This window comes from Sciurus vulgaris (genome assembly GCF_902686455.1).
Source record: "Sciurus vulgaris genome assembly, chromosome: 8".
In the NCBI taxonomy this organism is placed as follows: domain Eukaryota; kingdom Metazoa; phylum Chordata; class Mammalia; order Rodentia; family Sciuridae; genus Sciurus; species Sciurus vulgaris.
The window spans coordinates 19074808-19088603 of record NC_136468.1 but is presented as its reverse complement, the minus strand read 5'-3'; the positions used below and the strand labels follow the sequence as shown (position 1 = coordinate 19088603).

At 36.7% G+C, this 13796-nt stretch overlaps 1 long non-coding RNA gene across 1 annotated transcript; it reads left to right on the top strand.

Annotated features, from left to right (window-relative positions):
- Positions 1-2668: 2668 nt before the first annotated feature.
- Positions 2669-7212, top strand: LOC306668365. Its single transcript, XR_013765856.1, has 4 exons — positions 2669-2757; positions 3359-3484; positions 4232-4381; positions 6912-7212. It is a non-coding gene; the product is annotated as an uncharacterized lncRNA (long non-coding RNA).
- Positions 7213-13796: the final 6584 nt, after the last annotated feature.

Sequence of the window (13796 nt, the reverse complement as noted above, 5' to 3'; positions counted from 1 at the left end):
CTGTACAGCTAGTGCCATACACCTTTTCCACAAACCCTTCCATGAATGTTCCCCTGAAAGAAAACTGTCTCATCCTGGGACTCCTATAGCATTTGTTTTTCTGTTTTCTTACTATTTATCTTACCTTAGCTTATATGATGATCATTTGTATATATGTTTAATGTTTCTGTGAGACTATGTATCAGATCACTGAGGGCCTGCTTTAGGACTGATTGTATCCCTCAATATATAAGACTTTGTTTTAACTATATTTATTCATTTAACACAAAATTTATCGAATGATTGAATGTGCTCAGATACTGTGACAGTCAAAAGCTACAAATCTTAGGGGAGAAGACTGACATGCAGTTACAATGCAATGTGCTTAGTGCTTAGCAGAGAAGTTAGAAGTTGCTAAAGAAGTGAGTGTTAAGCCCTTGATTCACTACATTTACAGATCTAAGTGGAAAAAAATAAGAACAGATTCATTCTTATGAATGAAAAATTCAGACAAATTCCTAGAAAACTACATAAATGAGTTATGAATAATTTGAGATAAAATGGCATCCATATTTCTAGGATTAGCATCTGTAATAAGTAAATAATATGAAATGCAGAGTTGACTGTACTCAAGAAAAATGTTTTGCATTAGGTTTGCATCAATAGCTCCTTTAGAGATTTTTAATAAGTATGTATACCCAGGTCACATACCTGGAGATTCTGACTTTGTATGTTTAGGTCTGGAAATCTGAATTTTAATAATGTTTGACAAAGAATTCTAATGGACTGGGGAATAGAGATTTTCTATTCTGGATGTCATCATATGACCCCCATATGCCACTTAGAATCCAAGGAGATGGATAAAGCAAACAAAGGTCATCCTCCAGAAGGTGGGCCAGTGGGGTGATTCAAGCTTATTAAGTTCTCACCAGTCTGTACTGGTGTGCTGCATATGACCTGCAAGCATTCCAGGAGGTGGGTCCTAGGCTTCCAGACTTGGTTTTCTTCACACCTGATGTGGGAAGCATCCTGGAAGTCATGCTCAGCAAGAGTACAGAGTCCTAAGCTTGGTTCCTGTTCTTCACTTTATTGCATAATAGTTCTGTCTCTGCAAATCACTCATTTAAGTTTCCTGAGTCAGCTTTGAAAATGGAAATAGAATCATTTTTCCTATTTCCTAAGGTGGTTGAGAGAATTCCACTATACAACCTATGAAAATGATTGGCAGGCTAGCAAGTGCTCTGTGTATGTGCAGAATTATTTTAAATGAAAGACCTTTTCATTAACTCACTGGAAATCTCTTGTTGATAAAAAATAACTGTAGTCATTTGTGGGTTTTCTGGTTTGTCATTTCACAACCAACACTGCAGTGTTTGGAGTGTCTAGACTACAGTAGGCATACCACAGAGGTGATCAAGTGAATGACAAGTCTAGAATAACTAGCTGCACTGCCAAATCCCAAGGACTAAGGCAAACACCTATTATCTGATCACTCTCAACATCTGACAGCTCCGAGGAAGACAAGAGGGCTTCTGTATCTATACTCATCCGGGCTGCTTCAGATATATCTTGAATAGACGATGACCCTCTCTGGACCAAACAGATTCTTCAAGCAGAAATTAGTCCCCGGTCATTGAACTGAAAGCCCATGTGGGATTCTTTGCATTTGGAAGAAAGAATAGGGAGTCAATGTGGAGGGGCATTCCTTAACAGAGTTTCTCAAAGGGAATACCTATACAGAATTTTTAAAAATGCAAATTGTTGGCAGGCAAATCTATTTCCAGTGATTGGAAAAACAGTCTAGTAATGTCCTGCTGAATGGAAAATTTGTGCTCATGTTTGTCATTTCTAGTAGTTTCTGGAAATGAGGGATCAAGAGAAAAGGATGTCTGTTTTGTGTCTTGTTCTCTTAACTCAAAGTCTAATCATCTTAGGGAGCTGAATGATGGCCAAACTCTAGGGTTGAAAAGGAGCTAGAAGCATGTATTTGATGGTTGTACCCCTCATCCCTTCATTCCTTATTAAAGTGGAAAAATTGGACCAATTACCATGTAGCTAAGACAAATGGAAACAAAACCAACCAGATTTTAATCTCATGGATAGAGTCTGATAAGTAGCAGTCTCTTGTTCCTCATAAAAGTGCTACTGGGCAACAATCCCCAAGTTAACCTTTATAAAAGGAAGGCAGGTGGCGGGTAGAGCAGAAGGAAGGTGGATACCTTCTGTGTGGAACCAGTTCCAGAAAAGATTTTGAGAAATTTGACCTTTCATATCCACCTTCCTCATGGTTCTTGACATTCACTGTAGTCAAGGTGCTTTCTGGTTTCCCAGTATTTCCCTTTCCCTCTCCTTTCCCAACTTGACCTGACCTCCTGTTATGTTTTGGATCTGGATTGTCTCTAACAGGCTCAGGTGTTGAAGGCTTGGTCTCCAGGTTCAGAGGTGGGGCTTTTCAGAGATGATTGGATCATACAGGCTCTGGCCTCATCAGTGGGTTAAGCCATTGAGGGATTCATAGTTTGATGACATTATTGAGAGGTGGCGGAAGCTGTAGGAGGTGAGGCCCAGTTTGAGGAAGTAGGTCCCTGGGGGTTTGTCCTGAAGGGATATTTCTTGTCCCTGATTGCTTCCTTTCCCCTGCTTCCTGCCACCGTGAGGTGAGCAGCTTTTCTCTACCACACCCTTCTTCCATGATATTCTGCTTCATCACAGTTCCAAAGCCATAAAGCCACCTGACCATTAATGAAGCCTCTGAAACCATGGACGAAAATAAATCTTGTAAGTATCTTGTCATTGAGATGAAAAGCTAACACACCCCCCTTTTCAACACTTAGGACTGTCCCCAACAAATCTCATTTCTATTTGCCACATTTCAGTTTAGTTTTAGAGAAAAAATTTAAGCAATCTGATGAAATTAATTGTACTTTTGTTTGCCATAATTTGAAGTCATTTTATATTTGTCCCAATACTGTGTTAAGAATACTAAGAACTTCCCTTCCCTTTCCATTCTTTTGCAATAAACTCAAGTAAGTGTAAGCTGAAAACTGGATGTAGGACACTATCTCATGTCTTTGCTGATATATGCCGTATTGAAAAATGCACAGATTCTAAAAGTTAATTTGATATAATATTACTTAATAGAATTTCCCTTTCCCATTGGTTAATTCTATAAGTTTATTTTAATTTGTTCACATTGTTTTGACTTCTTTTGCAAGGTTCAATATTTGTTATTTGATGCAAATGTCCTTCATTATCTAATGAGATGAAATTTAATAAATTCTTTCAATTATTCCCCTTAAAATATAATTGGGATCTGAAAGAGATCATTTTGTAGAATCAAAATCTAGTTGATTTCAAAATCTATGTTTGTTTGCTCCAGGAAACAAAGTTCTTGGATCTTTGGACCACCGATTTGAATTCTGCTAACCTTCTTGAAGAGCCATTGGGTTCCTGAAGTCTTCGGCTTTATGACCTAGGGGCAAACATTTGAATAGAAAAGAAGTAGGTAAGTTTTTTTGTTCAGGGAAAATGTGGAACCCAAGAGATTTCAAGTTGGTCAAATGATTGTTATTTGATATTTGTCATGAATTTTCTTGAGCAAATTGACTTCAGCCAATTTTAGTTTGGGAAGAATTCGTTGATTACTAATTTAGGAGAAAGTCAACCTTACTGACTTGTGCCTTCTGAAATTTGCATACTTAGATTCCGTGTTGATAAATTAGACTGAAGATTTATGCTTTGCTACTAATTTAACTTTTCAGCAGATTTTAAAATTAATGATCCTGAGCCCCTTTTTTCTGGAATTTGCTTAAAAAAGTCTTGTCCATAGAATAAGATAAGAGCTTGTTTTCCTTCCCTGCATTCTCTCCCTAAGGAAGGCATATAATTCAGTGTTTGTAACAGTTACTGATTAATCAGTAAGAAGGAGGCAAATGGAGGCTGCCTACATGTCTGCTTCTTTGGCATGCATTAAAAGCATCCTTTATTTAAAATGGTATCACACTAATGAGTTCACTTGATCAAATTTCAGGAATATGTCAGAATTGAAGAATTGGGTTCATCAATTTTAGTAAGGAGACCTGCAGTTGATTTGTATGTCTATGGGTGTTTTGGTATCCTTAGGTGACCTTAGGTAAAATATTCAGGAGGTTTTTTATCTTTTTTTGTGAAGACTGAATATATAGAAACTGGAATAAGTAAATGTTTTCTCTTCTTGAATGTGGCCCTATAAATTATATATGATTATTTGCAGACTCTTTGTGAGAAAACTGCAGTTTTGACATCAGAGTTAAGCAAAAGAGAAGAGATGAGAGAAATGAACCTAAGGAGGTGGACATCTATTAGGACTCACTGTGGGCAATGGAGAATGCCCTTGGAATATTTTTCTAGGACGAAGTTTGAGGTGGGCACAATTTTTTTCTCTTAGTCTTCTAATGATTAATAATGCCATATATAATGTTATGGGTAGGTCACACTATGACCAGAGTTCAGCATTGTTCACAGAACACAGAGAAGCCAAGTCTGCTTGATATTCTTGACTTCATTAGCACCCACCCCCAAAGAATAACAAGAACAAAAACAAAACAAGATACGTGTCCAATCTGGGAGTAGAAATTGAGGGGACAATTGTTTCCTATATGTCCCTAAGCAGAGACCTGTCACTTGTCTTACTGGTTGACCTTGGGATTCAAGGATAGGGTAATATGTCCCAGCTATAGAAAGTGGGCGGGGGGAAGGAAGGTCAAAATCTGATTCTGGGATAAGACCAAGACACAGAGTCATAACAACTGTATCTCTTCTATTGGAGGAACCATAGAATTTTCATTTGAAGGAATCTTACCATGATTCAAATTCCTCACCTTTCAGTTGAGGAGTTAGATCCAGAATATTGACATCATTTTAAATCCTACATCTAGTTGTGGCAGAGATGTAATAAGAACTTGGGTCTCTAGCCATTCATCTTGTCATCCCCTTCCCAATAGATGTGTTCTGGACACACTGTCTTTGTGGTGTCACATTGCTCATGGCTGTAATAAAAAAATACTCAATGGAAAACAAAGAGCTTCAGTAAACATTCAGTAAACATGCACTGAGTGCCAGTTGGCACACATGCCAGGCACCACTCTGGACACTGTTTTCTGAGTGACGTATTCATGTTCTTCATTTCTCCCTGTGACTTCAACTCCATACTGCTTCCTTTGACTCTTTACTTTTCTCAGCACCTCTCTGAGACTCATTTTCACTTATTTCCATTGTTGGCATTAGCTTCCTGTCAGTTCTAGAAGAAGCTGGGGGTGGGGGTGCTACTGACAGATTCAGGAGAGGCGATGTCTGAGGTAGACTGGAAGTGATTGCTCACAACTTTATATTAAAAATGTCAAAAATATCCATAAAGGTTTGTTTTCTTAAGTCTTTTAGAAAATCAAATGAGGCATTATGGAGAGATTTTCACAGAGGAAAGAGAACCAAGAAATCTTGGTTGTATTTAACTGCAAAAGCTGCCTCCTGAATAAGAATTTGCATATAGATTTCTCAAGAAAATTTAAAAGGCAAAGGGTTGGAAATGGGTTTGGAACAGAATATCTTCATATTATGAAAAGTAGATAGATGCTTATTTTCTCACCAAATGCTATGCTATTCATTTTTCTAGGACTCTCATAATATCCCAAGTGGAAGATTATCTTAACATTTTGTAAATAAACAGAGGAAGACATTCTTCATTTCTATCTGTTACAGGAGAAAAATGTACCTCTACTACTTCAACTTGATGAGGACTATAAATGTGGAATTGATAGGGTTATGGTAGAAATTTACTTCATATGGAAACAAGCCCCTTTCATAGCTCAGAGTTTGAAATTAGAATTATCTTAACATTTTGAAGAATTTTCCTCTACATGAGATAGTTATGTACCTTTCGGATCACTGCAGGACTCAGTTCATAGTCCAGGAACACTTTGATTTTTTTATCCTTAGGAAAATTCTAGAAGTATTACTGTGTTTTGTTACTTGCACAATTTTAGTTTTCCTAGAAGGATTTTTGGGATGTTGGATTTATTGTTGTATCATTAGACATTGCTTTCACTGGGGCAGAATGCTGGGGCTGAGTCGTATGGTTTCTGTAAGGAGAGGAAATATTCATGTCATCTAACCAACATCTTTCCCAGGGGATAAAGTCTTGTAGAGGAAGAGAAGTTGGTGTGGCTCAGTGTAATTTTGTTCATTTTTTTCTTATGTCATATACTTGTATTTACTTTTTAACTCTTGGAATGTTATTGAAATAAAGATTTACCCCAGAATGAGGAAGAATATTTTGTTATGGGTAGTTGATGTATATAGAATACTACCTCCTCCTGCATCCTCAATCCCCAGAACCTGTCAATACATTGCTTTCCTTGGCAAGTGGATTCTTTGCAGATGTGATTTTTTTTTAGTTAGCTTTGTGTTACTGTGACCAAAGGAACTGAAAAGAACAACACAGAGGAGAAAAAGGTGCTTTTTCTCACAGTTTCAGTCCATGGACAGCCAAATTCACAGCTTTGTGTTTGAGGTGAGGCAGAACAATATGGCAGAAGGGCTTGGCAGAGGGAAGCAGCTCAGGACATGGCAACCAGGAAGCAGAGAGAGTATGCTGCTAACCAGAGACAAAATATAGACCCCAAAGGAATACCTCCAGTGACCTCCTTTCTCCAGTCATACCATACCTGCCTATGTTAACACCCAGTTAATCCATAGCATTGGATTCGTCTGCTGATCAGGTTATAGCCCTCATAATACAATCATTCAATCTTGCATTGTCTCACACATGAGTTTTTGGGGGATACCTCATATCTAAACCATTGCATGATTAAATTAATGATCCTGAAATGGGGAAATTATCATGGATTACTTGGGTGGGCCTAATTTAACCATATGAAGTCTTAATACCTTTCTAGGTTTAATCACAAAGAATTGTGATAACGGAAGAAGTGTCAGAGATGCTGTGCTGCTGGCTTTGAAGATGGAGGAATCAGGGAATGTGGGTGGCTTCTAGAGCTGGAGAAGGTAAGAAAATGGATTATTGAGTAAAACCTCCCTGTTGACACCCTGAATTAGACCAGTGGGACTTGTGTCAGACTTCTGACCTCCAGAACTTTAAGGCAATAAATATCAAATTTGTGGCAATTTGTTATAGAAGCAATAGAAACTGATACCATAGAGATTTGATTTTATAAGAGAAATGGAGGGAAGGGATGAATGACTGGAGAAGTAACACTGGTACCTTTGAGATCTAATTTGGAATTATGCAATGAAACTCCAGGTTTCTGCCTAATTGTGCACTCTTCTAGTTAGTTAAAAAAATAACAGAGAGTGATTGTCCAAAGATCAGCAAATCTCTGCAGTAGTGGTGGTGAGGTCGGATTGTTCATTACCATGTGTGTGTTCAAGGAGGATGAGGTAGGGGGAGAATTTTAAAGGCAAAATAAGGAGGATTCCATAAGTTATTTTGTATCAGTAATCATTGGCTATGAGTGTTAATAACAAGTATGGCATCACCCACAGTGGGAAAGGCCAAGGTCGCACAGATGTCCTTGCAGTTTTCTGTTGGGTTGTGAAAGGAAGACTGTGTGCAAGTTGGTGGATCTGGAAGTGCTATGTGATAGTTATTGTCATAGTTGTCATCAAGCATGTGTGCACAAGAGCCCCCTCCCTCATAACCTCTCAGCTTTATTTTATTACTTTTTTTTTATTAGCGCTTGACACAAGTGACTCCATTTTGATTCAGACAACTTATACCCTAGTGAAATGTTGATCTTCAACAGCAAACCAAAGGAGTGTCTTACAAAAATGGAAGGAGAATTTCTGAGTGGGCAAGTTTCAGAAGATAACTTGAGGGGAAATGGCCCAAAGGATGTAGTATTATACCATTAGATTATGTCTTTTTTTTTTTTTTTTTTTTAGTTTTTGACATGGAATTTTATTTTTTACTTGTTCTTTTCAGTTATCCATGACAGTAGAATATATTTCTTTTTATTTATCCATGACAGTAGAATGTATTTTGATATATCATACATACATGGTGTATAACTTCCCATTCTTGTGGTAGTACATGATGTGGAGTTACAATGGTAATTTATTCATATATGATCATAGGAAAGTTATGTCTGATTCATTGTACTGTCTGACCTGGTATTTTTAAATAGATTTTTAAATCTAGTTACCAAGTGTTGCCAGGGCAACCTAAAAAAAGACATTTATGATAACCTCAGGCATGGTATGCCCATTAAACAAGTCTAGAATTGGCATAGGATAGCAACGGAGAGTTAAGATGCCTGCAAATACATAGTTTTTATCCTTAGGTAAGCAGAAACTTCTAGCTTCTGGCTAGGGGAAAGCTAGAGAGAGAAAGGGATTTGGACTCAAGAGAACTGATGGAACTCTCCTTAGAATAAACCCAGCAAGAAAGGAGACAAATAGATGCTGTAAAGGCACACCCACCTGGGATAAGAACACCCCTAGGATGAGTCACTGACTCCATAAAATACATAAAGTATAGGAACCTTGTGGAACATCTTCTGAAAGTCAGTTAATTGAAAAGTTTTGAGAAAAAAATTTTGGCATGAAGCAATAAATTAAATGCCTGATCTGTGCCAATATTTAAAGTGAAGACATCCAAGGAGGTATCTGTTGCCACAGACTCCAGGGACTCCCATCCTGTGCTCTGAGAACAGGCGGAGAAGCTCGGGAAAGCATAGGGTAAAGAAGTAGCAGCCCCTCACCTTCAGACCTTCAATTCATCACATGTTCTTCCTTCCACAAGAATAACAAATGACAAGGATTTTCCAGACATTTACTTCTAAATTATAACCCAGAGTGTGATAGATGACCTTCCCTTCCCCATTCCCAAAGCTGGGATGGGGCATTCTCCTATACACTAGACAGTTTTTTTGTTAGCAGCCAGGACTGACTTGAATTGACAACTGGCTGAATTACATGATGGTTTCAGAAAGAATAACTACAGAATAATTATGGTCCAACTAAAGTTCTTATATTTGTAAATGTTTCTTGAAACTTAAGCCCTTTATAGAAAACATACCTGTCCAGCAAGGTATTTGTATTTGTACCTATCCAGGTAATACATTTGCTTAGAATATACTAGAATATAGGTTATCTTACTTTATGGGAATCTTACTAAGGTGTTTCATGGCTCAGATGAATGAACATTTGAATACTTTGCATTAAATCCAAGATTTTATAGTTATTAACCAAGAGTATTTTGTTTGTTTTTACCACACTGGGAATCAGAACTCAGGGCCTTGAGCATGCTAGGAAATCCCTGTACCACTGAGTTACTTATATCCCCAGGGGTATTAAATTATAGTAGAAACACTTGGTCACCTAGTTGTCTTTATGTTAACATGGACCTAATTTTTTTTTTTAAAAGTAAACTCTTGGTTCTGGATGGGTGTTACACTGTGGCCTGTGTCTTCAGAAAAGTGACAAAACTTATTTTTATTTTTTTTTTGATTTCTTATTCCAATTCCTTATCCCACTTAGTTGACCTGAATCAGATAGCTGTTCACGTCACAGGAACATGACCCACCTGTTCTCCAACTGCTTTCAGGGACTGTAACCCCAGTTGCTAGCTCCATCTTGATGATCAACTCTGTGTTTATGAAGGTTTGTTCAAAAATATGTGGCTGATTGATTCTTTTAGGTCTCATGAAATTTATATCTCAACCACCTAAAGCTACATTGGTTTTGATTTTCATAGAATTGCTTTTGATAAATTATGTTCTAGTGTTATCCTCTGTTTACCTGGAAGAATATTATACAAAAGAATTCAGTGGGGCTGGGGTTGTGGCTCAGTGGTAGAGTGCTTGCCCAGCACTTGTGAGGCACTGGGTTCAATCCCCAGCACCACATAAAAAAACCAAATAAACAAAATAAATGTATTGTGTCCATCTACAACTAAAAATAATAAAAAAAAGTTCTATGAATCCTGCCAATAATGATGCTATCTTGGTAATAATAAAGCTGATTAGCATTCTTTCATTCCTTCGGTTAATATGTATTAAACCTTTCCTATGTGCCTGACACTCTCTTCTAAGCTCTGAGAATACAAGATAGACAAAAATTTCTGCCTTCAGTGCATTTATATTAAGTTAGTGGAGGGAAGACAGATTAAAAAAAGACCAAATGTGAGTTGATGGTAAGTGCTACAGGAAAAATCAAACGAGGAAGGGTTATTATTAAAATAGACTGAGCAGCGAAGGAGGATCCTAGGACACTGAGCACGACACACATGTTTTGCTTAGCACTTTACCCGGGATGTTGCTCACTATTTAATCCTGTGAGGATGTGAATTATATTGCAAACTGTCCTCTTTATGGGAACCCACGGGAGAAGTGTGCCTTTGATGTTAGAACCAGCAGCAGTCAGGCTTCTCTTGAGTTAACTGACTTCTTTTTATCTTCTTTGCACCGAGTATCCAGTAACAGATTGTGGCTACCTCTTTGTTAAGCTTATAAGGAAACTTAAAACTTTGGCATGGACTGAGAGTACTGACCCGATGCCTGGCTTCGCCTTACCTTTTCTATCTTATTTTAGCTTTTGTCCCAATTGGCTCACCTACTTCTTTTAAACTTTATTATGTTGCTATGTTGTAGGTACTTTGGCATGCATCCTTACATGTGTTTTTTGAGCAAGGTAAGGCATAAAAAAACATCAATACCCACACACTTCACACACACACACACACACACACACACACACACACACACACACACACATATACTTATGTATACATAAATGAACAAGCATCATGCAAATGTGTGGCACTTCTTTCTTGTTTTATTGTCCCTTGAACCAGGAATTCTCATTTGGAAAAGATTTTCATGTTCTGTAGAACTTTCCTTAGGTAGGTACTCAATACATATTTATGGAATAACAGTTTTAGTTGTAGTTAGACATTAAATAAGGAAAATATTCATGAATATCTTCAGAGTTTTTCCATTTGAATGTCAAATGAAATTTGTTGAAGTTCAGTTTTTTAAAAATATTGCTATTTATAATGCCATAAACCCTTTAATATAACAATATGAGGCAAATCTGGAACATGACTGATATGTAATTATCACCCTTCCACACCCATTTCTAAAAGTTTTCAACCAGTGGGTTTTAATAATTCTGGGTTGACAAAATCCTTTGAAACCTATCACTCTCAGGCAAATTAATTACACCAAAAAAAATTACATACAATATTAGAGGAGTTATGGACACACTGAAGCTTACTCATCAATTAACCCAGGTTATAGAAGCTTGGGCTATGTTTTTCTTCTCAATAATGCATGCTCTTGAATTTGTAGCAACAAAAAGCAATCAATCAATAAAGCAAAAAATTACACATAACCCAGCACCAAGAGATAGCCATTATTCACATGTGGACGAATTTAGTTTTGATCCTCTTATTTTCATTTAAAAAACATGTTAAACTAACATTATTGATATGCTTTTGTATCCTGATTTTTTGGCATAGCAATAACTGCAATAGTAAGGAGTTCTCAATGCAATTAAAAATTCTTTGTAGACCTCATTTTTAATGGTTATATAATATTTAGGTATGTAAATACACTATAGTGTGCTTAAGTTTTTTCTAATATTGTTCATTTAGGTTCTCCCTGGGAGAATTATAAGTGCAAATGTACATCATAACTAAAATTAATGATAGATGAGTTTTTGGTTTTTTTTTTTTTTTTTTTTTAGAAAGATTGATCCCCTTATACTGGTACCAGCAGTGTGCAAGAGTGCCTGTCTACCTGGTTTACCTCACTCTTGCCGGTACTAAAACAGAAATAATCAAAGAAACGAAAATTTTTAATAGGTGAAAAATAGTGCCATTTTGACCTTTATCTGTATTTTTTTGAGGTTTACTTTTAAAACTATGTTTTCAGGAGTTGGACTTTTCCTATTAGTGAATGATAATGTGTTTGGTTCATTAATATGTAGAGAACTTTTCCCCCTTATTTTTAAACTCTTTTTTTTTTTAACAGAAAAGTTCTTCAGTGAAGTTTAGTTCTTTTTATGTAAGAACTTATCATCATCTTTAAAGTTTTTTCCTAGGTATTTCATGTTTTGTTTCTGGTTACTGTTATGCAAAGGGATTTTTCTTTCATTATATTTTCTAACTAGTTATTACTGTCATACATAAAGGTGATAGGTTTTTATATATTTATGCTATATGTGGCTTTCAATTGATCTTCTTGGAATTTTTAGGAACATTCTCATTTGTTATCTGTAAAGGAAGATTACTTTTTTCTAAGATTCACACCTCTTATTTCTGTTCTGCACCTTCTACTGGTTAAAGTCTCCAGAATAATGTCAAATAACAGGGATGATATTGGGCATCATACACTTTGTTTCTTATTTTAATGGAGATATCAGGAATATTTCTCTGTGAGTGCAGCAGTTCGAGGCTTAAGAGGGATCACTATAGTGAAGTGGGAATTTCATCAAATGCATAGTCTGCATATATTATCATGAGCTTATTTCTTGTTGGATTGATACTTTTCATTTCCTAACATTAAGGCTTTCTTTTTTTGCATTTTGGGAATAATTTTATTTGATCATAATGGAATATTTATGCGAGTTAAACTAAATCAAATGTGCTAGCATTTTATTTATAATTAGTATTGGTACTAAAAAATGAGAACGGTGTATGATTTCTTTGTTTAAAATTTTTTTTTGCTGGGTTTTGGGGTCAGAATTGGCTATGCTAGATTCTTGAAATGAATTGGGTCACTTCTAATCTTTTTCTATGCCCTGAAAAAAAAAAAAAAAAAAAAACACAGGCTGGGAATTATCTGCTCCTTCGAGCATTTGTATATGTAGTTATAAAATATTTTAACTGAGACCTGTTATAGAAAGTGATTATTTGATAGCTTTTTCAATTTCTTCTGTGGTTGTGGCCTCTTCAGGCTAATATTTTCAGAATCACTTTGGGAAAATTACATTCCCCCACCTCCATTTTCCTCTCATATCCATGATACTCTATTATTTAATATATTAGGTTCATGTCTGTTCTAATGTTATTTTGAGTTATACTTTAATAAGGGTAAAATGATCCACAGTCCAATTGAGTGCCTCTTCCCTTGACTTCTCTCTACTTTGGTAATCACCTTGCTTCATCTGCTTTCCAGGGTCATCCATCTGCCATCCTTCCTTCCTTCCCCCCTCTGTCCTTTGCTTCCTTGTTTTCTCCCCTTCCTTCTCTTACTTTTGGTATTATTCCGATATAGCAGTAACCAGATTATTGAAATCTTTGAGATGATCAGGACACAATTATGAACAGTTTATTTCTCTAGATCTCTGCTTTCCAATGTGCCTTGAATTTTTCTCTTCCTTAAACCCTGATGATATGTTGGACCAAGATGTGTCTTCTAGTCTAAGGTAAAATGCAAATCCCCCATCTGTTTGCCCCTTCCCCCACCCTTCTCTCCAGTCCCAAGCTTAGGACATTGATGAGGCATGACCTTTGTTTTTTTTTTTTTTTTTTTTAAGTCACCAGTTTTCTCCCTTCCCCTTCCTTTTTGGCTGTTCTGGTGTGTGTGTGGGGCAGGGGTGGGAACTGGCATGTCCAAAATTCATAGGATAGGCAGCCTGGAGACCCAAGCAAGAGTTGATGCTGCAGTTTGAGCTGAAGGCAGGCTGCTTAAAGAATTCACACTTTCTTGGAGGAGACCAGTTTGTTTCTTTTTTAAGGCCGGGGCTGACTCAATAAGGACTCACATTCCAGAGAGTATAAGGACTCACATTCCAGAGAGTACTCTGCCTTATTCAAA